Source organism: Patagioenas fasciata, chromosome 8 (genome assembly GCF_037038585.1).
Source record: "Patagioenas fasciata isolate bPatFas1 chromosome 8, bPatFas1.hap1, whole genome shotgun sequence".
In the NCBI taxonomy this organism is placed as follows: domain Eukaryota; kingdom Metazoa; phylum Chordata; class Aves; order Columbiformes; family Columbidae; genus Patagioenas; species Patagioenas fasciata.
The window spans coordinates 13,362,155-13,388,442 of NC_092527.1; the positions used below are offsets into that span (position 1 = coordinate 13,362,155).

Here is a 26,288-nt window from a genome sequence, read left to right on the forward strand (position 1 = left end):
GTTACTAATGCAGACTGAACATCCTTTCAATACCATCCCCCAAGAGCTGAATTGGCAGAATGAACTGTGTGTTAGCGAAGCCTGCAAGTATCGTTATTGCAAAAAACTGTAAGTACACTACAAAGAAGTTTGTCAAAGAACGAGCATCTTTCAAGCCAGTTTCCTTTTACCCACACTTCTTCAAGATTAGGAATCCAGCAGCACTGGCAGTGCAGATAGAGAATGTATTAAGCACTTCATCAACAACATCAGCTCAGAGGTGTCAGCAGTCTGGCTGAACTAGAAGGGAATCACACGTGGAAATCCTCACAAAAACCTGCACTTAAAGTACTCCTGCTGGTGCACTACACAGCATGGGGAAGTTGCACAGCTTCTGCCATGCTGATAGAAGTACTGGCTTTTGGGCAAGCGCTTAAAACAAGGTCTACTTTGCTTATCTCCAGTGACTTTTAAAGAGAGAATAAGGACCTTAGGATTCTTTTCAAAATGCGTAGAGGGAATTAATTGTTACATATTGACCAACACAGCCTCTCTCAATAAAACGATACCACTAGCCACAGCTTTAGCTATTGCTAACTAGCAGCTAGGGTTTGCTATGACCAGTACACTGCTACTACTTCACTTTTCATTTTGGACAAAAAAAAAAAAAAAATACATATATATATATATACAACCAACCCCACCACTGTCCAATGTAGTGCTTACCAGGCTAGCCACTGTAAATTAGAAAGGAAAATGCTGAGCCTGACAGGGAGCACCCCACAAGCCAGGCTGGCACCTGTGGCTTCCTGACAGTCGTTATAGCTTCCCTGCCCTTAATGCTGTTTTCCATGGGGTACCTTATTTTAGTCTGCTTCCCAGCACCTTTTATTGTTCCCACCTAGAGACAAGCTCAGTATGTAGGACCTAACATTTTTTCAGAGGCCTTCTGAGTAAATTTTGGAAACGTTCCTGAATTTACCTACTGTTGCTAGTAAGGCACAACTAATAAATCTGTGATAGACACTATCTCATTTCATTTGCTCTATCAGACCATGATGGAGCTGGAGTTAAATAACTAATTCACTGAAAAAGGATCTCAATGCACAGAATTCTCACAAAAACAAGGAGTACATTTATGGCACTCGCCATGCTTGCACCAGCCTGATCAGATGATTACATTCAAGAAGGAAATCTTCAGGGATTCTCTGTATGACAGCTTGGAAAATAAGCTGTTCCAATCTTTTCCCTTGCCACCATGAACTTTTAATGAAGCTAAATCAAATTTCCTTCAGGCCTCTGAGTCGCTGAGCTGCCAATGATGCTCTAAAAAGGTTCAGTTCCTCAACCAGTCTTCTTAAAAAGAGGAACTGCTTTCTCTGCTGATCATTCCTACTCTACAGCCCACTGCAAAACTGTCCTGGGAGAAACAAGTTTACTTTTTCTTCATATTCATCAGCTGCATCTCTTTAGCCACTCAGTTAGACTTGCACAGCTACAGATGGAAAGTTTTCTTTCTTCACTAGCAACCTGTATTCGCCTGTTCATGGATTTGATCGCTACTCTGTATTCAGCTACAACCCTTAACAAGGTAACGAGATTTTAGATTTATAGGCCACTCTATATCAGCAGTTGTGGCCAGCAGGCAGATTCTGTATCAAATAAGTCATTCAAAGAAAACAACACAATGATATGCCCAACAGATTTCTCCCATGCTTAGCTCAGGTTAAGCAGACTAACCCCAAGTGTGTAATCCCCACAAGTATGGGATTCGGGCCACTATCAATTCTGTAAACCACTGACATCTAAATTCAGAGACTTAAATTTACCATACTATTTTTTTTTCCTTGAGGACCTGTAAAACCTTAGATATCAAATACAGTTTTAACATCAGAGGCAAAAGTATTGTAAAAGGACACTTGTGTCAATAAAGAAACATCACAACAGAAAGTCAATAAAGTACTTACTAGTATGTTTTTAGATTCCTTTTATGCCTTTTCTTGCCAGAAGCTCCCTGAATCCACACAGAAAATACCACAAGTCAAGTCAGACATATACACAACATTAATAAAGACACCTTCCAGCTAATTTCCATTGATATCATATTCCTGAAATGGTGTAGTACTTGACCTTCTCAGTTACCTTCATGTCTGATTTTACTCATGATTGTGTACTATACAGTTGATCTAGTCACAGGTGGTTTTTTTCTGGCTGTGCTTGTCCTTTTTGGTTTTGTACAGTTATAGGATGTTGAATAGATACTATGATCTGTATTGACATTTGGTTAGATATGAGACAAGAGCAGCCACGATTCTATTAAACCATTCTTTCATCTATGAATTTCAAAATACACGATGCTAGAAGATTGCATTCAAATTCAGCATTTAAACTCCTTAAGTCAGCATTTAAATTCTTTGAGGTGTGAATGCTGTGTTAACTCTATTGCTGAATTGTTCCATATTATAGGAATATATTTTTGTTGAAGTAATTGAGTTTCATAATGGGCTAATTCATGGGAAGTAAGAATTCAGTTTGCCTGAAATACGTTTGAATTAGTACACTGCAAAGCAGCTCAACCTAAAAACCAAACAAGGTCAAACCAATGGTGGGAGTAATGTTAGACAAGCACAATACATTTTAGACATGACACACAGAGTAAGAAAAAGGTATATTGCCAACATATTTTACTGATTAAAAGCTGTAAAATATAGATTAAGTAACTATCTTAAGACTCTGCAGAAATGAGTAATGCAACCAAAATTTGAACCCATATCTTTAAGATACAGGTTTGTTTTCAAGCTGCAAAATAAATAATGATTTTCTTTGTTTTAAGAATTTGTGTTATAGCAGGCGTGATTCAGACTTGCTTCATAGCTTTTGTATTTTTTCCTTTGGAAGACTATTCTTATTAATATTTCTCCATTCTTTTTGTTTGATTTGTTCTGTTATGGATTGAATTCACCTTTGAAAAACAAGTTTAATTATTTTGTGCCTGCTTTAATCAGGTTGAAATCCTATTTCATAAATTTAATATAATATATACACACCTATCACATGCCTTTACTAAGTGACTGCACATGCAGAAGTGGTGCTCAGCTCTATCAATATAACACTGTAAGCGCTTAAGCAGAAAGGAGACAATCTGCTTTCATTCACGCAAGCATAAATCAGTAACAATCTCGCAGTGGTAAAAGGAATTACATTCATGTCTTAAAATACATACATAAACATAACAAATACACACACATACCATTACAGTGGTTCTATAGTTTCATGGCCTCATGTTTCATCATCAGCTGGGGTAAATAATGTTGCTGGCTTCCAACCTGCAGGAGATCAGGGTCCCAATACTCTATAGTTCTTGCTGCACCGGTAAGGACATCCTGCTCTACCAGAGGGATGTGTGGGACATCAGCCTACACACATACTGGAAAGGGAGAGCATGATCAAGGAATGAGCCAAGCATCTTCCACCCCAGTAGGTGTGAAGCCATCCTGAGACTTTGACCTTCCAGTACCCTGCTGCTCATTCATGTGGTTCACGCAACAGCACAGGAAAAGCTAATAATTCAAAGTGCTCATGCTTTACAACCAGCCACCTTTTATTAAGGTAAAAGTTGTACAAGGCTTAGTACAAGACTTTAATGAAAGGCATATCATGTGGCATATCATTATGCCAAGTTTGAACTCTTCTGCTTAAAATTTCAAATACTGAAATTGAAAACTAGTCATTTGCTTTCCACCTCTCAGATATTTATATGTAGCTATATGGCCTCTTTTACATTGCCTTTATTTCTAACCTATCTGTATGAGCACAGCTTACTTGTAATTCCTGCAAATGTATTTCTGAACAGAAAAACGTTAACAGTGATGTTTTCATATCGTGAAAGTATCAAAATTGATATTCAGCTACATTTTTCAAAAAAGACCTATAGCTGTACCAATGCAAATCACTTCTGTACCCAATCGGTCTATTATCATATTCATACAAGTTATTTGTTTTATAGACTTCAAATCCCTCTGTGGTGCATTTTATTATTTGTTCTCTGTTACATTAGCACTGTTATGCCCTTGGAAATAACCATGACACTAGTTTCTGAATCTTTTTCTTGTTATCTATTTCAACAAGAGAAAACACGATTATTTTTCTGTAGCTCTTGAAAATAACAGCAATACAGACATAGGAAAGCTGCTGGTGTATACATAGGATTTATAAAAAAAAAAGGTGAAGGGGAAGAAGGAATAACTGAACACTCAGAACAAGACATTCAGATAAGTGACAGAAATTTACGGTTTTAATAAGCACGTAAAGGCAGTCAGGGACTTGGATTTAGAATCAGTTTCAACTGGCAACCAATGTAGTGTGTTGTATTCTGCCATGACATTTTTCTCTCCCATAATTCAAACCACGATATGTTTTAGGGGTTTTGCAGTGAATGGATGATAGAGAATAAGCACATAGATCACCCTGATAAAGAGACATATATTTCAGTCAGGCCATTAATTTAAGGCATAATTAATCCTGTTATTCCAATGTGAACATGGGGAAATCGTAAAATTCACTATAAGCTCACAAACAAGGGTCCCATTTTTTAAAATGTTGATCAATTCCTTACGATAATAAAGCCCGTTACAGTAAAGGGTTGAAAATATCAATTAAACATCCCCTTATGACACTCAATGTTTAATAGCAAAACCATCTCAATTTTTAAGATTTATAGATCCTCATAATTAAGGAAAACACATTTCTACAAGTTTTTCTAGATATATGGCTGCAATCTTCTCTTCAAAAATCTACTAGAAATCTTCACATTGTGCAGACATTTAATCACCACAGAAACTGTTGTCTAGAAACATTGTCATGCAGACAGATTACTGAATTCAGCTGACAAGTACATGAGTTTTGGGTTCTATGAGCAATTTTATTTTCTAAGCATAATGAAAATCAGCATTAAGGAAGTTGTCCCATTCATTTCAGAGTCCCCTGGCGCCTCCGCTCAAGGAGCAAGGACTTCTCTAATGTAGCACAGAATCAAACAGTCACCTCTATTCAATTCATGTTGTTAATCAAAGGACAAATTGTACTCTACAACATTTCATGGCCACCCTAAAGAGAACACAGCTCAGTTTACCTCTTTCAACTGTAAAACTATGAGATTATGGGAAAAATCCAATCCTGTCAAGTTAGCTCTTAGAGCAAAGTCCAGTTAATTCCAGAGAGTGACAGAATGGCTGAAGTTGGAAGGTGAGACCACCAAGTCCACTAAATTCATAGGCTTTCCTTGTTAGATGTTATACAATATAAACACTACATATTTTACTACAACATGCATTTCTCAATAGCTGTTCGCTCACACAGATTGTTACGAAACGTATTGCCAAAACCCAGACAGATTAAGTTTTCCTCATCAGTGGGCTTCCCCAGCACAGACTGTCATTTAGCATACATGTTATATTTCCATTTTCAAAACAAACGAGACCTAGTTAATCTTATGTACCTCATGTTTTACATTTCACAGAGGTCAGAGAGTTGAAGGAAATTTAGACTCTGCACTACTTTTGTCTTTTAGTGGAACATAAATGGAAATGATTGTGTTGAAATCTGAAAATGTGAGGCATATGTAGATTAAAACCTTTCTCAGTTCAGTTACGTCAGACAGGATTGATAATTTTATGCAAGTTCTCAAGTGTTCAAATGTTATCATCACACAAAATTAAATTACCAACTAAACATACTAAATCAAACTATTTAGGATGAAACTGGAAAATTATTTTGTCAAACTACTTACTGCTATTTAGTGACCACTAACACGCAAAACTGCTGTTGGGTAAGATTCTTTGAAATATGGCTCAGTATTTCCAGTATGCAATAGTAAATTATTTATAGTAACAAACATATCCCCCAAACCAATCCAGGTCACTAATAAGTTAAAAATATTAAATTCACATTGTTAGGGAGTCACCGATATTAAAAGACGTTAAAAGGAAAAAACTAGGACGGACAAGCCAAAATACGCAATGGGAGACACTGACAAAAAAGTCCAATGAATAAATACAAGGTAAAATTGAAAGTCCACACACTTACTTCAAATGGGACATATGGCTATTTAACAGTCTAGAAGTGGCTTAAAAACCAACAAACCGTATGTCAGGGGACATGAGCCAGTAGAAGAGTAATTGCCTGTTAAGAACAATAATGATTGAGATGTTATATCCATGACTTCTCTGATGGAGATTAAATGGGATAGATGCTGTGAACAAAAAATCGTACTTTCTGTAGCTTAAAACTCACTTAGATACTTTGCTGTTATACTAGCCAAGACAATATTGTCATAGTTTCGTCTAACCTTGGTCATAAATCTTCATCTCCAGGAGAACTTAAAACTGCAGATGAGACTTAATATGCATGTCCCTAGCTAGTATAAAACGAGATTTTTTCAAGGGCATTTCCCAAAATGATTCATCTGCAGAAGTGGAAAAGCTGTTTCCACTTGTTGCTCCAATAAAGATATCTGGAATTTGAACATGCTGCCTTTTAGAAAATTGTTGTTAGATAAATGATTGAGATAGTACTTATCACAGCCATAGTTATATGGGTTTAGCTAAAGACATCTACGTATGTACATTTCATGCTTTGCTGAACCAAAGTTAGACAAATTTCATAATGCATTCAGTGGATTTACCTTCTTATTTGCAGAGTTGCTCCACATCCAGTTCAGGAACATATTTAAGTTTATAGACTTCAAAGGAGTGGTAGTGCTGAAAATTGCAAGTTTGATTCCTTGGAAAACAATTTGAGTTTGTTTAATTAGGTCCATCTCTCTGATTCAGTTCAATTTTTAAATGGCATGTCTGTACGTGGCTCTTATGTGATACTCAGAGATACAGAAAAACCACTCTGAGCTGTCTTTTTTCATCTCCTAACCCATTTCATACATATATTTGAGCAATTACACAAATATGATTAAGAGTATATTTAGAAAAATTCAACGTTAAACAGAAGTTTTACTGCAACAAATGGCTTTTATAGTAGTGCAAATCATATACAACACAGCTCTAAAGTTACTGCTGTTACTTGTGGTGTTTTCAAAATACTACAGTGAGGTTCTCTGTGCTAATGGTCTTGCTACTGTTATTGTTTCTAGGATAACCCACGTTCTGTTTGAGACCATATAGTGCAGCTACTGTCTTCAGAGACCTCATGCCCATACCTTAAATAGATGAATATTTAGTGTGTTATGGACTAGCTCCAACTCATGCCGTATTGTTTAAAACAAACAAATGAACAAACAAAAAAACAACCAAACAACTTCTACTAACAACAGTCTCTAATACCACAGCTTGTTACAAGTTGTGCCAGAATTTCACAAGAAAACGTTAAGAACTTAGCACTTACAGTGAATGTTTTCCTTGATCAATTATTTGGATGCTATTCCTCACCAGGAGAGATAGAGTTTTCATGCAAATAACTGAAGGTGAACAATCAGCTCTAAAAACCTCGGTTTATCTGTGCCTCACCTCAACTAAATATTGTGAGCACAGGCACACAGATTAATTAATGTACTGGCTTCAGAACTCTGCTCCTAAATGGTTCATAGCCTCTTTATTATAAGTAACAACTCTCTGACAACAAAAACCCTAGAAGTCAGAGATCATATGGTAGCCAGGTCTCTGAATCACCAGCTGCATCAGCTGCTAGAGCAAATAAACCGATCTGATGAAACTGAGCTCAGCCAGAATCACAAAGGGTTCATCATGTCATTATTTGAGCCAAACACGATTCACTTTGCAAGACAGTGTTTGAGGTACAGCTGCTTCATTAGATATCTTTGGACTGATCAAGTTGAGCACATTTTAAGAACTAAGAATCTATTACTAAGTTGTTTCTTTCAATATTAAGAGTAGAATGAAAGGCTAGCAGATTCCTCCCAAAACAATGAGGTTACAAACAGAATATGCCCACAAAATAGCATTTCTAGGGAACAATGGAGAAGCAGACCACTTCCCCCACAAGAAGCCACAGACTTCAAAAACACTCCAGCATTCTCCAGAATGCTCCTAAAGTAAAGAAGGAGGTGACTTTTCACGAGGAAAAAGAGTTCAGAGAAGCAGTCATCAGCAACTCAAAAAGCAAATGAAGGTGCTGAAACACACTGTTCTCAGCTGGCTTCTCTGCTCATTGTTCACACAGATTATAGCCTGCAAGACAGTAAATCTTCCAAACCAAGTTCATATTTTTGTTTTGCACAATACAGTGAATAAAAATGCAACGCTACTGATCTGCTGAGTAAGGCATTGCCCAAGTGCTGCTGATGGAGTAGGAGGTACAGCCAAGCCAGGGAAACCTGCTCCGCTCCTTGGAGTAGCTGCTTACTAAATACAAGTCTAATATTTTTCAAGAAATTGCTTTAGCTTTGTGGAAAATGCTTGCTTCTCCCAGTGTCTGACTTTCTACATTAGCTACATCTTACTGTAACACCAAAGCTACCTTTATTAAAACTGTTCTGTGCTGTTCTTTCATTTGTGAAAAAACAACAGCCATGAACACCTAGAATCCAGAGTTACTTCTGCAAGAATTAGGATCATATATGGTAAATTCTTTGGCTTACCTTCCATATGCAGCGTACAAAAATGTATATACATTCAATTCTTATCTTTAAAATTATAGGCAAGGTGAAACATATCATACAAGTTAGAGGGGAAAAAAAAAATCTCTTGGTAATTATTTAGTGGAGACTTAGTTACTATGGTGATGTGTTTCCTGTAAGTACCACAGTCAGAGAGACAGTGACACACATTTTTGGCAACGTATCTTTATTTTTCAATTATGTTCAGAACTCTTCTCTTGTAATGAACTACAGAACTATCTTTATCCTCCTCTAATGCTTTTCAAGCAGACCAAAATACCAAAAGCATTCATATAGACAGATTTGATAGGTGGGAAGTGATAAGTAGAAAGGGATTGCAAATAAAAAGATTCTCTCTGATTTTTCCTGCACTTTAACATGTTAATATTAAGAAAATACACTACTGAATTAAACATCAGCACAGATGTATTTATTAGACATTTATATCAACTGAACTGAAACAAATGAGCACTCATGTTCTTTACAATTGCATGCTGCAAATACTTATTGTGACAGAGGTAGAATATTGTTTTTTAAGCTTAGTTCAAGTTCAATACACGGACCTGCAATGAAGGTGAGTTTTGGACTAGAGCAATACTCCAAACCTCTAGAGGTCAGTGGAATTTGGAATTGCATTTGCCACTGGTAGTTTGGAGGACACAGGTAACACCATGGGTAGATGATCTCCAGCCGGCCTAAAGGTGGCAGCAATCGGCTCTGAACAGTTCACTTTCCTATCAGTCTTAGCGATTTTACCATTTCAAATTCAAGACAGGGTTCTGGAGCACGGTTTTCCTAGGGGAGTGGGGTGGGATTTGGATACCCACCTGCCATTATGCTTCTGAAAAAACTCCCTAAAAACAAAGCAAGCTAAAGCCTGAGAATTATTGGAAATATCATCGCCAGCAGGAGCAAGGAAGTGATCATCCCCCTGTACTCAGCACCAGGGAGGCCCCACCTTGAATACTGTCTTCAGTTTTGGGCCAGTTGCTACAAGAAAGACATTGAGGTGCTGGAGAGAGTTCAGAGAAGGTCAATGAAGCTGATGAGGGGCCTGGAGCACAAGCCTGATGAGGAGCGGCTGAGGGAACTGGGGCTCTTTAGCCTCGGGAGGAGGAGGCTGAGGGGAGACCTCATCACCATCTGTGACTACCTGAAAGGAGGCTCTAGCATGGAGGGTGTTGGTCTCCTCTCCCAAGTAACATGTGATACGAAAAAAAGATAAATTGACTTGACTTCCACCAGGGGAAGTTTAGACTAGATTTTAGGAAAAAAAATTTCACTGCAAGGGTTGTCTGGCATTGGAAAAGGCTGCCCAGGAAAGTGGTGGAGTCACCATCTCTGGAGGTGTTTAAAAGACATGCAGATGTGGTACTTAGTGACACAGTTTAGTGGTGGCCTTGGCAGTGTTAGGTTAATGGTTGGACTTCATGATCTTAAAGGTCTTTTCCCACCTAAATGATTCTATGATTCTAAGTAACACTTCTCACCTATCTGCCCACCTGTCCCCCAACTCTTAGCCACTGCTACTTGTGCATACAATATCACTATGAGAAGGCCTTGACTTTGCATTCAAATCCAGAAAAGGTCATAAGTTAGAGCTGGGGATTTAGGGTTTTTTGTTTCTTTTCTATGGTGTTACCTTTGCCACTTACAAAATCAGTTTCTATATAGGATGACTATGGACAGAGTTGTCCATCAAGCTAGAAGTGCATTAACTGAGATAAATAAAACCACAACACAGTACTTTTCCACTTCTACTAGACCATGTCTTCTGTTGCAACTATATTTTGTGAGGTGATTATTTGTCCTTTACTCTTACTTCTTCAAAAAAAAAAGAAAATAATTAGAATCAGTGAATGCTGTGTGCATGGAGCAGAGGTCCTAAGCACCCTCAGCTGCAGTTGCAACCACTGGGCTGTTCAGAGTAGGCCAGCTCAGAGGATCCAGCCCCATGTTCTAATATTAGAACGGATTACACTCACTGCATCGACACTCTGCTTCTACCCCTCATTCAGAGAGACATTTGGCTTTGAAACCAACATACTACATCAAGCATGTGCACATACCCCTAACAAACTGGCATATGGCTGTTTTCAGATAATCTGCATTTGGTGTCTGAGGTGAATATTTTTTTCCAAATTCTAGCATCTGACCTTTCTGACACCAGAGCGATGGAACTTTATCTGAATACTGCAAAACAACAGCTTCTCTGTGGATTGATTACAACCACCTGGGAACAGTTAAAGGTTTCAAATACTGTAGCTAATGAGGCTGATCCCCTCCCACTCTCCAACAATATTTTGCTAAACTCAAAAGCAATGTGTAAAAAGATGTAATCCTGTTCTCACTGGTTGCAATAAGCTATTCACTGCATTCTCCTTTAAAAGGGGAGTGGTCCTTACATATGCCCTTTCCTAAAAAAAAAGATAAATAATTGTCTGCTGTTACTAATTACTTATGCGTGTGTGCTAATATCCTTTTAATTTAAGATTCTGTTATAATTCAAAAGGCAAAAATACATACAGATAGCAGTGATGGTGGATTAGTGGGTAGGAGGAGTCCCGCGGCTCCAGAAGCATGTGGGGTCACTCAGAGCAGCAGGGAAAATGGCATACCCAGGTTCCCACCAGAGAATTTCTAGCTCAACTTGCCTTTCACTGCCTGCCTTCATTTAAATACTGGTAACCCAAACAATTTCATTCCATGGCAAGGTGAACTCTTTCAGCAGACACTGCAAAGACCTGATCTTAATCAGAAAAAAAAAAAGCGGCCACAGCAAGCGTACAGTTTTCTCTCCCCATCTCTCAGCTGTGTGGAGTGGAAGACACAGAACACAGTTGATCCATTTAATATCACCTGCTTACAGCCTCTGTCTCTGAACCTTAATCCTTACTGACAAGACTGGTACAAATGTTACTACCGAGTGTCATCACTGGTGGTTTACTGAACAGTCTCAAAGGTAGGCCTGCTGAAATGTTACTAATTAGTACCCTTTGCACATCATTTTAGAGAAGCCAAGAACTCGGCTGATCCAGCTTAGCTCCTATTAGAGCTGGGTCTTCCAGACAAGCTTGATGTTGTCTGGTATTGGAACGTTTGAACCATTCCTGGCTGCTTGGTACACAGAGGACTGCATTTGCCAGGACTCATTTCACCATTAGAGAAGCTGATATCTTTTTCCACATACTAATGCAACTCCAAGTGGGAAAGGAAGATTTTAAATCAAAGTTATGGAGATAACCAAAATGACAAAGGCACTGGGAATACCCCACTTTACCCCAAACCACAGTCACACTGCCTTTGATATTAACACAGGAACAATTTTTCTAGGTATTTGCTCTCTTCTCAAGCTGAGAAGGCAAAGCAGACCCTCACCCTGAAGGCGTGCTCTTGGGTTAGAAGCCAGGTCAGTGAGCTGTGCTACTGAGCACTGAAATTGGGACCCTCCAGACACGAGTCTGAAAAGAGAAAGACAGGAGCAGCTCATCCTTTTTCTCATCTAATGAAGTCCAGGAAGCACAGTTTGCAGGAGAAGGGCCAGCACTAACAGGGAGCACAGCTTGGTGGAAGCATTATTGAGCAGCCAGCTCAGGAAATGGCTATGACTTGGAAGCCAGTTTTACTCAGCTGGACCAAACTGCTACCGCGACGCAGCCCAATGCTCATTCCAGTCAAAAAAATGCATGAGCTAGTTTGATATCAAGATGTAATTCTTCGTTTATAATTCTATATTTTGAAATAGGCCATACACTTTTTTTGAGATATGCTTATACTTTGCATCCCAAATGATTTCTGGACACTAGGCACGTTATTGGTCACAGAAAATGCTGCCATTCCTTCTAAAACCATACCCTCAGTGTACACTGCCATTTTCTAAACTACTTTTCTTGCTTATTAAATGCCTCTCTAATAACTCTACAAAAGCGTTTCCTAATCACTGGTTGTCATTTGTCATTCCTACAACACAAAACCACCATCTAAGTATAAAACAGTCTTTTGCCTGTCTCAGAAATCTGAAAGAGCTTTGCCATGATGTGTTTGCCCAAGATTTATCCTTTTATTTGATGAAGTCAAACAGCATTATTTCAAGGGCTGTTTGTCAGTTGAAAGGTTATTTTCCAGAAGTTAAACCACATCCTGCAATTGCAATCTAACTACATTGCATTGCTTCGATCACTATTAAAGCTCCACTGATTCAACTTTATTAAAAAAAAAAAAAAGTAGCAAAACCTGAGAAAAACACAAAGCCAGTCTCCTTCAGGTTGCACAGAAATATTTTTCAGTTCTGAAAAACTGAAGAGAAAAATATTCCACTGTAAGCAGCCAGTTCTTGGCTGCTACAACATTGCCCAGCAATGCTGACACCAGGGCTTGGTAACAGCCCTGGCTCTGCCATTGCCTGTTGGCTGCACAATCAACACAGATCGGGTTCAGGGATCTCAATGAATATTAGTGGTGTTAAGTCAGGAAGAGAAAGGCAGAGATACAGAAAGAAATCAGGAAGACAGAAGAGGAAAGTATGGAAAGCACCCAGCAGGTAGGGAGCCTGGCTGGCAGCAGAGTTCCAATGGGAAGTAAAGCACAGCGGGTACAAAAATGAACAGGTGTTTCTGGTCCAACTTTGTTGAAACAGAATCCAAGTTGCAAAAGGTGTTCTGTTCACCCCTGGAAACAAGAGGATCCAAAAAGTCTTAAGACTATATTCTCTGATTTCTTATTGCTGATAAAGCCTCCACTACTGTTAATTAACCTGATTACCACATTCATGCAACACAAAATGATATCAACACAATGTTGGCTCTCAGTGGACTGAAAAGGGAGAAAAAGTTGCCCTAAGTTTTTGTACAATTATCATTTCATCCTTCAATCACATTTATATCATTCTTTATTACTGTTGCCAAAGAGTAACTGAATTGAGAAAAAGAAAACTGAAGGTGCTATTCTGATTCATTTGAAATCACAGAAGGAGCTGTCAGGAAATATTGTAATACCTTTCTTTTCTTTCACTCAGCCTACAATTCACATAACACAACTGTATGACTACACAGGACAACCAGTTAATTTTAAAACAGCAGTACAGGTGACACTAAAAGATTTTACAATCTGTTGTGTAAGACTGTGGTACAGATAATAACATTAGACTTCATCCAGGCTTTTAAAAGACTTCTCTCAATTCCAAGGCTTGTACTGTACTCCTCTTCCTGCATTACATCTTAATACTGAACTTGAAAATTTCAACTGACTGTTTGCTTTTGTCAGGAATTGTTTCAAAGAAGTAAACACAAGCTAAGCAACCATAAGATTAACTATGTGAATATAACAGAAATTCAGCTGTCTCTTCACACTTTATTCATTTTAAAAGTGCCATCATTGAAACAATCAGAAAGGCTCAGTACAGTTTAAGTGTTCAATAAAACCTGAAAAGATAGGTCTTCATCAACGTGTAAGGGCAATATTCAATGTCCTGATGAACTTCAATGAAAGAACCTCCTAGGCATACAATTAATATCTAAACATTTTTAGTTCATTGTTCTGCATTTCTAAGTTTTTTCTAAATTGTCTACAATGTAATCAATAATAAAATGAGAGCTAGCACAGTTGCCACATCACGTGCAGATGATATAGAGATGCCATGCATACACACATCACTACTGCTAGCATGTAAAATAAATGCATATACACAGCTGAGTGAGCCACAGTCGAAGACTTTGTTACCCGCTTGGCTTTGTCTTCCTTTTATTTACCCCTAGTAGGCTTTCAGTCCCTCAAACACCAAGTACCTGCAGCAAGAAGTAATAACGGCGAGTCCTGAAGAACAACTTCACCCTTCCTCTCTGGCTCTCATGTCCTCTCCCCCAGTCACATCCACCTCCCTGCTTATCCCAGCAAACACCAGCTGGCAGAGAGGGCACCAAGAACCAAAGGGCTGTTGGAGAAAGGCTGAACATGAAGCAAGACACCCCAATGCTTCCATCTTACCCAGCTCTGTCCTGTCAGAAGGAACATATTTGCTGCCAATGCCGTGCATGCATACAGAGCCTATAAATTTTATGTGCATGTGCACACATGCAAACAAGTCTGTTTTCATGTCAAATCATTTTTTAAATTGTGCACTCACTAAGCAAACCTGTGTAAACAATCAAATCCCCAAGTGCCAGAAGAGGAAACACTACCCATGTACCAAATGGAAGAAACTGGGATCCTGCCTGGAATAAGCCCAAACCTCCTCCTTCCTTTTCTATTTTGGTAACTGGTGCTATGTGTAAGAAAAGGAATTAACAATCTGTCAACTTGGTTCCACGCCTTTTGATGCCCAAAGAACCGCAGGCAAGCAACCTCTGCCTACTGAATGTTTCAACCCTGTGATTTCCTTGTTTTTTCCTTACCATGCAATGGAAGAGATGCTCAAGCACAAGCTCTTATTTACACTATGGCAAATCACAGAATCCCTATCAGGACTTCTCTGGCACAGCTGCTTTTGTGTTAGCCAGCTGTCAGCTATAGAAAAAAGCAAACTGACAGGGAACTGCTAAGTCACATTCACTAGTAACCACACACAACGTCTGGAGGAACCGCTGTCATGTTCTGCCTGTGAAACTCTCCTGGAACGCTCCTGTCTTCCAGCTTTACCAGGTATCTGATCCATATCTTGTGACTGTTGGCCACAATACAATTTAGCACACGGTTAGGAAAGCCGGCCACGGTCAGGCCATACAATTCATTCCTATTGTCACTCCACTCATTTTAAATAACTTAGACCATGCCTCATACTGGTCCAGTTAGGCTCAATAATTGCACGTGTCACATTTCCAAATCTGTCAAATTACAAATAAAACAAAAGAGTAAATATCTGGTAACTATAAATTATACATATAGCAACATATAAAGGGGTTTTTTTAATATTTAAATACATATATACACACACACAAACCAGACATTTGGAGATGTATTTCATGAACACAAGAAAGAGGGACACCAAAGTCAGCTGGTTCTTCTGGAGAGACGAAATGGCAGCCTGTGCGGACTCTTCACTCTCAGAGTTTTGCATATCCCAGAAAACATTCTATGGACTAATGCTTTTTTAATGCTTTCTGTATCTATTATTTTCAAGTCCAACATGTTGCATGGTGTAAGAGATAAAGTTCGAAAGTTTAGATCAAATAAAAATAATCTCCTTAAGCAGGTTAATTTTGCTTCTAGTGTTTCTTTCAGTCCAGTAAACTAAAATCTTAATTTTCCCATTGTCTTGAAAATCTCTGACCTGATGATGGTTTGAGCCTGTGTCTAGTCATCAACAAATGATAAAAGTTAGTGCCTTGATTTTAGTATAGTCAAAATATATTAGAGCTCTTATGAGCAAACAACTGAGGTTATACAATTTTCCAGGACAATTTTCACATTTCTGAGACCAACTCAGATACCCATTTTCTCCTACTGTGTCCTTCATGGGTTCAGAACAAACTCCCCTCATATGCATTGCCCTTGAATGCCTCTTATTCCACAATTTAAAAGTTTGTGCAGCCTAGGTCGTGCTTCACTGACTTTATCATTTTTTCATCAAGAACTAATCCTAAAAAATAATAATAATTAAAAAAAAAAGTCTCCTTCTCCCACAGAATAATTTGGAGGCTACTGAAAAACCAGTTCTCACGGACAAAAGAAAGACAAACATTTTTGACCTCGTTTCTTTTTTATTAAGAAAATTACACAGTCTAACACAATCCTACATTGCAAGTCTGTATTTACATAGTTTGTATTCCCAGAGATAATGTTATGGTCTCTGAGGTGCCTTTGGTTTAATGCAAGATATTGGAGAACAGTATGAATTATCTCTGCAGTGATTTCATGCTGAATTTGCAGTGGTATGTAGCAAGCAGTAAAAATGGAAGACAAGCTTCTCTGGACACACACAGTACTTTATCTTACTTCCAGAAAATAAGTAGCAATAATATTTGTAATATGCTTATAGACAGAACACCAGGCTCTGGAGAGATAAGTTTTACGATAAAGTACTTAACTAGGATGGAAAATGGTATTACTCGTGTCAAATTCAAACTAAGCATTTTGCTCAGACAGTTTAAAAAAGAAAAGTCATTAGTTACCTGAAGTTACAATGCAATCTGTAAAAGATACTCTTAGTAATTACACTTACTGTAGCTATAGAAACAAGCAACATCAAATTCTTTGCATGTGGTGATTCCATGCATATACAAAATACTGTTGTGTTTGGTCGATATAGGAAAGAAAGTGATATTCAGTATTTTAGAAACCTATTTGTCTCAATTTTTATCAATTTTTCTGAAAGAAAATAAAAATATAAATCTGCTTTCTTCTTCCTTTCCTGTTCTTATCTTATTCCTCTTTTATGCTTTTTCCTTTTTTTAATCCTTTGTTTGGGATTTTTTGATTTATGAGGTAGAATAGGTGACAAGAGGAAAATACATGCACAATGCAATGAGCTGTTGCATTGTTTCCAATATTTCATGACTAACAGAGTTAGTGCTCTCAAGCTCAGAAATTATTTGCAAAATAACCCCAACTTGCTTTGATGACTCCCTAAACAGAGGAAGAGGAAAAAAGAAAATTATCTAATTCATTTTTTTAAATTAATTAAAGCTGTTTGCTAACGGTACTGCTGTGTTTGTGATCCCAAAAACCTACCACATAATCCCAGGAAGAGCAAAGCTTTAAATGAGTACGACTTCACTGTTAAAAGCTTGGACTTTGAAGCACAGTCTCATCCATCAATTTTCTGCTTCTGATTATTTTGTAACCTACACTGTTTCAGTTAAACAATAGTAACTGGTTACATCACAATATAATTGTCTTAGCATGATAGAAATACTAATTAGCTGGTGTATCTTGCTACCATGTGCATAACTTAGAAAGGAGGCCTTTTAAGTACTTGGTAACAGTTTCTCTTTATTGCACAATATTAGCACAGTTTTAGATTATGACCTGTTTAACAATGCAAAACTCTTTAACAATCCTCTTTAGACCTCCTCCTCCATAACTTGGAATAATAGAGCTATGGAGCAAGTACAGATGTATGGATGCCCAGGAGAATGGACGTCAAGACAACCAGCTCTAAGGACTGTGTTTTCTTTCTGTTTTTTCAACATTTCAGGTCACTTTCCAACAAAGAAATGTTTTGCAAATAAACAAGAGTGGCACAGACACAAAAATATTTCACTTAATCCACCTTGCATTTCTCTGAAATTCACCAAGAACTCATGGATAGGAGCTTTGATTCAAACTTCTTGGGCTAGGTCTAACAGCCTATTTCTTTAATTCACCGATAACATGGAGATTCTCTCACGGAACCAACAGTACTGTTGAGTACATGGTGTCCTGTTAAGACAAACAAGCATTACAGCTGAACGGACTATTTAAATATACTCTTTGTTGTCTAGTAAGTGCCTTGCTCCATCCAGTAGTTTAGTTATGATGATCTGTTTTCCAGCCAGTAATACTCATCAAGATTGGGCTAATTCAGGAAAATACAGGGTGAACCAGATAATCAGCTGTGGAAGGAGAAGCCAGAAGATAACACAACTCAAGAAAATTAATATGTTCTCCTTTAGCCTTCCCAAGTCAGGGAAGTAGAATGGGTAACTACAATAACAATCTCCAGATACTGACTAAAGCAATCAGAGGATTTTTGTTAGAAGTATGAAAATGCTTAACATGAACAAGCATGAATGCTTTGGGTTTTTTTGAAAAATAAGCACCATACTATATCATTTACTTGTAATTCAAAGCCACAGTCAAGCCCCCTTCTGATACCAGTAATAAGATTCAGGCAGAATAGAGCTCTGTACTTCAGTTTCCCATTCCCAAGTACGTGTCCTACTCTAATGTTGCTCCTCTCAGGTAAAATTTGGTCAAATGTTGGCATTTCTACAAGGAGTTAGCTTTGACAATTCAGAAAACATTTTTAAACCTTCTAATCCTGTTTTTAATTTACCTTCTACATAAGCAGCTGATGGATGTGTGACCTAAATTAACCAAGAACTTGTACAAAGCTCATGAAGAAATGATCTCATCTTCCAGTCCAGCACATAAGTTATAAGTTTGCTATTACCATAGGTCTGTAGATCACAGAACAAATGTTAAAACCCACTTGTTGCTGTAGAAAAGCCAATCTGTAGCAGGTAAATTTCTATTATCAGCCTATACTAGAATAAATCTCTATTTTGAAGTGGAGACTCCTGTTCATTAGCCTTATTTTATTCTGACTTCAGTCAAGCAAGGATTTGTGAAGTGAAATCTAGTTTTCTATTGAGGGAATAAGGCCGAGAAATTCTGAGAAGTGACAAATCAAGTACTCTAATGCTCAGATTCATGTTATGCCATTTTTTAATAGCACAAAAGTTTGGAAAACATCTACTATCACAGAACCAACACAGTATTACATTGCTTTGCATTTTGCTGGGTATTTCTTTCCTCTAATGAAATTAAATTTGGACTGCTGAAAACAGAAGAAAATCAAAGCAGACAACCACACAAATCTTCCATTCAGCTTGTAAGGGCAACGGAGGTTCTGAGGAGCCAGAATTTTCCTTGTTAATGAAGTATATGCATGCAATTCACATGAGCTCACAATGGCAATAAGAGTAGATATATGACCTGGAATACTGCTTGGGAAAATTACAAACATTTTCCTTCTCTTACTTTCCTACCCACATTCGACCTTACAGCACAAAATGTCACAGGGGAAAAAAAAGAAAAAAAAAGTGAAAAGGAATGTTATTAAAAAGGCTTATTGTTATTAAAAATACTCTGAGGCCTTTCCTGGTGGTTACATAAGTACTGTAAAAGCAAGATGTTCTTGGCAATCAGCATAGCTTCACTGTGCTTGCTACACTGGTTTCATTAACTATTACATCATGCTTAATTTCCATAATTGGCTTCAACTTCACTTTATAAGCTAGTCTAATTTAGTTTTTATGCATATTTCAGTTTAATACAGTTTGTTCTCCACTGTAAACCCTTCATGGGCCACATATTCATCCTGTACTACCTCATTTAGAGCTTTCCCTAAGAGCAAAATTAGAAGGACAAAGACAACAGTGTCTAGGAAGTGACCTTTCCTTTCAGCTCTGACAGTTAAAACTCTCATCCAGGCCCTCATCACACAGACTTGACCAGCAAAACCTTCTTATTCTGTGCACCCAAGACACAGGGACACACTCCCAACAAAATACATCTCCTAAGAGTTACGCTTCCTTGACTTGATTATTTCACGTATTTAAGTCCCTCTACTAATACTCTTTTCTTCACACAAGAGAAAGTTAGGGTTTTAGCCCTGACCTTCTTGGTTTCTCTGTATATTTAAGTACATTTTCTCACTTTCATCCAGATCCGTAGTTAAACATGATCAAATATTCAGGAACATCTGACTCCACAGGGCACCCACTTTTCCCATTTAAAATTCTGCTTCTTGTTCCCAGTTCTACTCTTCAGTGACAGCTTACCCTCAACACACCCATCTGCTCCGCTCTCCCAATTCACATCTCCTCCAGATCCCCTCTTATGCTGACAACTGTAAAGATGAGCTAACAAAGGTCATTCCTTCTTTTGTGTACCTTTTTCTCTATGCGCTCAACTTTTACTGAGTAAATTCAGAATGTTTACTGATCTAATACATCCAGTTCTCACCTTTTCTCCCCAACTTTACTTCTGTTATATCCTGTTCTTCAAATGTCTAAAATTAGAGCAATACCTCCTGAGGGAAGAGCACACTTTGTTATCTGAAGCCTGACAACTTTTGCAGCACAGCTTTCACAGATATAATATCATACATAGCACTATAACATATATAATAAGTGAAAACATGACACTAACATCATACAGATCCCAGACTGTTTGTACTGATTGCCTTTCAGAACAGAAGTGCACTTTAACAGAAAGCACTGACCTAGAAAGGGAGGCATTATTTAGATAGCTTTGTTATCCACTATGCATTAAACCTTACTCACTTTAAAGACACAGATGCCATCTATGCTGGGGAAACGTTTACATTGCTAATGTGATTAAGCTCTGTAGTTACTCAGAGTTAAAGTCTCAGCATAACTAGGCCTCCAGCTGCTACTTGCGTTACTGTAATAGGCATAGGCTCCCTTCTCCAGTGGCCCACTGAGCGCACAGGGGAACGCACTGTGCCACACAAAGAAGATTCTCGCATGCACCCCTCATCATCTGAGTGACATGAGATCTGGTAATGCTCATCAGATAGGGAACAAAAGCCTTTGTCTTTAGTAGAAATTAGATTCTCATGAACCCTTAGATCTTTGTGATTTTTAAGCTGTCAGAAATTGTCAGTAGCTTATTGGCTTCTGCAAAGAAGCCAAATATTAGAAAAATCAGGAAGCCTGTGATGACTAAGAATAAAATTACATTACATATCAACTTTCAGGGGGAGAAAAAAAAAATCTTTATTCTTAGACTGACTGTGATCCAGCCACAACAATTTAATGTTCTACAGTAATCCTCTAAACCTTAGATTTGTACATCACGCAACCCACAGCACTTCCCAAATCGTTCTGAAAATAAATAGGTCAGGAGTCACATTTGTCTGTTAATATGATATTATAAGGCTCAGATTAGGGCAGGGACCTTGGGATGCTGGCCACAGAGTCACTCTCAGCCATAAGCCAATAACCCATCAGTGATGCCACGCACAGCTGGCTTAGTTGGCATCAGGAGCAGAGCTGTGGCAGGTCTCGGAGCACCCAGGGACTGTCCTGGTCTTGCCAGCAGAATCCCATAATGATGGGAAATGCAGGGATGTTTCATTTCACTCTCCCATGGTCCAGTCATTTTTGGAAGTAACAGAGGAGTAATTAACATAAAGTTTGGTGATTGAATTCCCACTTCAGATTTCTACTTTACCAATTTTTGTCCCAGCAAAACATGGAAGTAGCGTTGAAGGGGGAGTTTTGAGCTGGCATAAGCAACAGTATAGGTCCAGACTTGAAAAATCTTTACTTGTATAAACTTTACCTATCCCTTCCCAAATTAATGAGAATAAATATTACTCACTGGCATAAGTGGTTTTAGGATCAGGACCCTGAATTACAAGTGATGCAGAGAACTACAAACAGTTCTTGAGCTTTTACAGATGCTCACTTTCAGTTCTAAATGGTTTCCCATGCCAAGATTTTTTTTCTTGCTGTGCAAAATACTGATTAACCAAAATTTTGAAACTGAAAATCATCTACCAATGAATAGACTCTCAAAATAGTTATTTGTCCTTATTTTTTTCTAGCTAAACTTTCATAACGTCTAAAGCCCTTCACAAGTCAGTGTATACAGTAATGTTTGCCTCAGAGGCGAGGGTCCCTAGAGGGAGAAGTAGACAACTGTGGAGCAAGAAAGGCATTAAAGCACAACAAAAATCACCACAATGAGTTAGACTGATGCTACAGGAGTGGTCCAAAAGTCCCAGAGAAGTACATCCTATTCCAAATAATAAGCCCACACCAGAAAAGCTTTCCCCCCTCAGAAAAGTAAAAACTTTCAGACACTCTCTGAATCCAGTTCAGCAGAGCTGCAATTCCTCCAAGTTAAGTGGCTTCCTACTCAGCTTTCTCATCACTAGCAACGGACTTTCCTTATTGTGGCTTTTGCACAGCAGGAGTTTCCTGTCCTAGATCTTAGCAAAGTGAGTTTCATTCTGACAGTATTTATACCACTTTGTAGGAGTTGACATTCAGCCATTGCAGCACATCAGATACCAAACAGAGCCCTTAGACAAGGAACTTGAAGGCTTGAAAGTCTCTTTTGTGCAGTGGAGTTGACTACTATAGGTCTAGTGCATGTTTTACCTTTTTTCTAAATCACAGATATCCTTTTGGCAACTTGGACTTTATCTCCGGTCAGTTTTCCAGTGCCTCCAAATACACAGATATACCTTATGAGCCAGGTATTTTTTTGGCATAGTACATAAATTCTTAGGCTGTACAGTATCTTAGGAGATCAGTATCTATAGGAGTGTTTTGATTTTCTGAAGAAGAGAGTCAAGGGCAGTTCCAAAACCTTAGCAAGTAGGAAGGTGCTTTGTGCCAAGATCCTGGACAGGCTCCAAGACACATTCCCAGAGCCCTCCCCGTGCCACAGGTCAGCCCCAACCTACTCAGGCCTCTGGTATCACAACTTCAGCCACCCTAACGCTGTGGCAGTCGAGCAGGGGATGAAGCAGTGAGGTAGTGTAAGGCACAATCTGAAAATAACTTTCATTTCTGAACAGTAAAACAAGTACAAGCAACTAAAGGGGAAAGACTAGCTACACATTTATGGGGCTGCCAAGGGCCTATCGACCCCGAGACTATTTTAACAACAGCAAAAGTAGATTCTCTGGATCTTGTAAGACTCAGACCAGCATTTTATTTCACAATGGTTGCCTTTTTCAACAGGATACAAAGCTGAGGCTGGGTGAAACCTTTCAGTCCAAGTTTTCCTCTCAACTCAGAAAACCAAGAGAATAGCATCAGGATTTGGCAATATGGTGATGAAATTTTAACAGATTTGCTTTCATAAATTCAAATTCTCTGAACATTTTTTAAGACAAAATTTTGTTGATATTTTCTGACAAAGCATTTCAATTTTTCATTGATTTTTTTATCCCTATATCTCACCAATTTTAAAGCCATAAAAGCTCCATTTACAGTGCCTTATATCTGTTGATGTATATTTAACACATCACTACCATGAAACTATTATCTGGGCCAAACAAAATGTTTAAACTCCAAACACTTTTTCTGCTGTTTCAAATCACTAAGTATCTTCATGTTCTGTTCATCCAAAGGGATTTCTTCCCTCATTTTCAGAGTTGCTAAAGTTAGCTAATAATAAACAGTGCAACAATCATATTTTCTGTATATCAATATGTTTTTGTAAAGGAGAGCCTCCTCCATCAAATTTTCAACTTTCTAAAAGTCCAGTGTAGACCTAAAACACTACATGCATAACTTGTATAGTTAAATGTATGTAATTAAATACATTTTAATAGATTTTTAATTTAATTGTACAATTATATAAAACCATATAATACATATTACCTAGGAACGACAGAGAAACCTAATGAATTGTTCTTCCCTTAAAAAAGCAGAAGACTATTGAGTTACTATTTCGAACTATTGTCTTGCAGTTGTGACTGAGTCAAGAACTGAGGGAGTTTCTCTGTGTACTGCCTTACCTTGTGCCACTGAATGCCCTTCGGGAAAAAAAAAAGTGTAATTGATTCCTAGCTATTGAACAATATCCACTTATAAAAACACCACATGGCTTAATTAATGTTTATAAACTACCCACTGTTATTTGCTTTGCAACAGAATTGCACACACCTCCACAAACGCCCCACACCTCCACAAACACCCCTACAATAAAAAGTTAGGTACATAGCATAGGTTGCCCAACAAGAATTGGTTCAGCCTTGTTTACCTCGTTGAACAATTGTTAATTATACAATCCCACCTCCCTCTATAAGCCTTCCCCATGCCACCCAAGGCACTGAATCAAAATGAAACTCGCTTAATAAGCAGACTGAAAAACAAAGAAAAATAGCATCTATGCCTACCTCTTATTTTTCAGGGTTTTACCTTTGAACACAAATGTTCACTTCCTAACAGGATTTTTTCTATGGTGTTAAATTTTATTTAGCATCCCAATGCTAGAAAAACATTCCACTCATTGCACCCATTCTACCCATGGAATGGTGTACATACAAATATATACAATGTTGACTGCCCAGTTCAAAAAGAGTAAAATCAGCCCAGACATGGGTGCTCATTATTATCTATTGTATAGTCACCTAGGTCAGCTTCTAGCCATACTTCTGACATCTGTTAATGATCAGGAGTTTTCCAAGTCAAACTAAGACATCATAACAAGCCAAGTAGAATTAACCTACAGAAAGTTTGATTTAGACAGTTTACTTAGCATTACACACTGGAGTTTTGCAACAAATTCACTAAAAAGGCTTTACACACACTTTTCTGTCGTGGTTTTGAAACTTCAATACAGAAGAGCCTAACTTCAAGTAACTTCACTAACTTTTCCCCATTCACACTCAAAGGCTCTTCAGAAATCTCTGTATTTCAGTTGTTTTGGTGCAGTTGTTGGTTTGGGGTTTTTATTCCTCCATTCTGGAGCAGCAAAGAGCTACTTTAAGTTTTGAAAGAGCAACAAAATTGAGACCTCTTATTTCAGATCCAAGTCAAGAAGCTTGCAGATATCAGGAGTGGGAGAGTGAGGTTATGGGCCAGAGTAGCCATACTTTGGCTGTCAATACACAGCATGCAGTGAATACATTGAATCCAGCCTCCACCTGGTCATTACATATTTGAGCAACTCCTTTTGGTTGTCGGCATAATAAGGTCACCAGAGGATGAATCCTGCTCTCATCCTCTCCCACTCTGCAGGTCTGAAATCCACATTCAGCATGCTGTCACATCCAAGTTGCTGCCAGCACACAGAGGATGCTCTTTTCAAAGGGCAGTTCAAATCTCCCTACAACACTTTCCTGCTCACACATACCTCACAGAAGCAGACAAAGATACATAGACAGAAGCCAATTACTTCGGATCAAAAAGAAAGATTAAGATCCAATTGCCGTTTGTTCTTCTGTTAAAAGTCAGTGAGAACTGGGCACCTAATTCCCATTTGGCACTTGAAAAATCTCCTTGTCACAGTTCAATCATTTGCCAAGAGTTCTCTTTGAGAAAAATCTGTATTCTGATGCTAGCAATCTTGCTAACAGACTCACAGTTTCAGCTAGAAAGAAAAAAGGGCATTAGTCTAAATGTTCATACAAAATATTTTTTCACTACCAAAAAAAATATCTTTCTGCACAGGTTTACCGATCAAGTATCATTGGCACTCACTGAATATGTTGCTTGTGGTAAAGAAATTCCTTCAAAATAGGAAATTACCTTCCATCTGAGAGGAGAAAAGACTAACCATATAAATCCATTTTCATTGCTTTTTCTGAAATTGAAAACAAACACTGTTCAGATATGCCCCAAGACTTTCATAATTGGTTATATTTTCTAAGTCATTCATTTGCGTTCATTCAAATGTGCTTAATACTATAGACACACATTGTTAAGTGATTACACTTTATGGTGCTTTAGTCTTTGAGGATTGCTACTGGCATACAAACTTTTTGCCTCCATTTGGGTAACTGAAAACCAGCTGCCCCTATGTCCAGGCTGAGTCAATGTTCAAATCCTACCTGCTTCCTGGCCAATGTCAAATGAGCAGCACAGGATGAAGAACCATACAGAATAACAGGGATTTTTTTTTTTTTTCCCTCTTTTTAAGAAACCATGCAGCAAGGTAAGTTCCCATGGGTAAACTGAAAATCACCACCCTTTCAGTCAATGCTATTTTTCCTTGACATGTGAATAAGTCTTAAATGTTTTTAACTTGGCACTGTAGTAGGTTTTTAACAAAGCTAGCACTGGACTATAGTTTCACATTACATTTTCTCAGTCTGTTGAACATCAGGTTTCTTCTTGCTTCAGAAAAATCCTATTATGACATGTACATCTCATTAAGAGTCATACATAATTACTCAGTCCCCATGGATTATTCAGAACACTCACATAAGCTTCCATTCTGCTTACTCTGCTCTTTTCAGGTCCCCACCCCCTGCATTCACATCTCTGGCCAACAA

At 38.2% G+C, this 26,288-nt stretch overlaps 1 protein-coding gene across 5 annotated transcripts in view; it reads right to left on the bottom strand.

The window, feature by feature from the left end:
* GRID1 (glutamate ionotropic receptor delta type subunit 1) overlaps positions 1 to 26,288 on the bottom strand; it is a 518,675-nt gene that overhangs the window by 357,687 nt on the left and 134,700 nt on the right. The window lies entirely within an intron of this gene.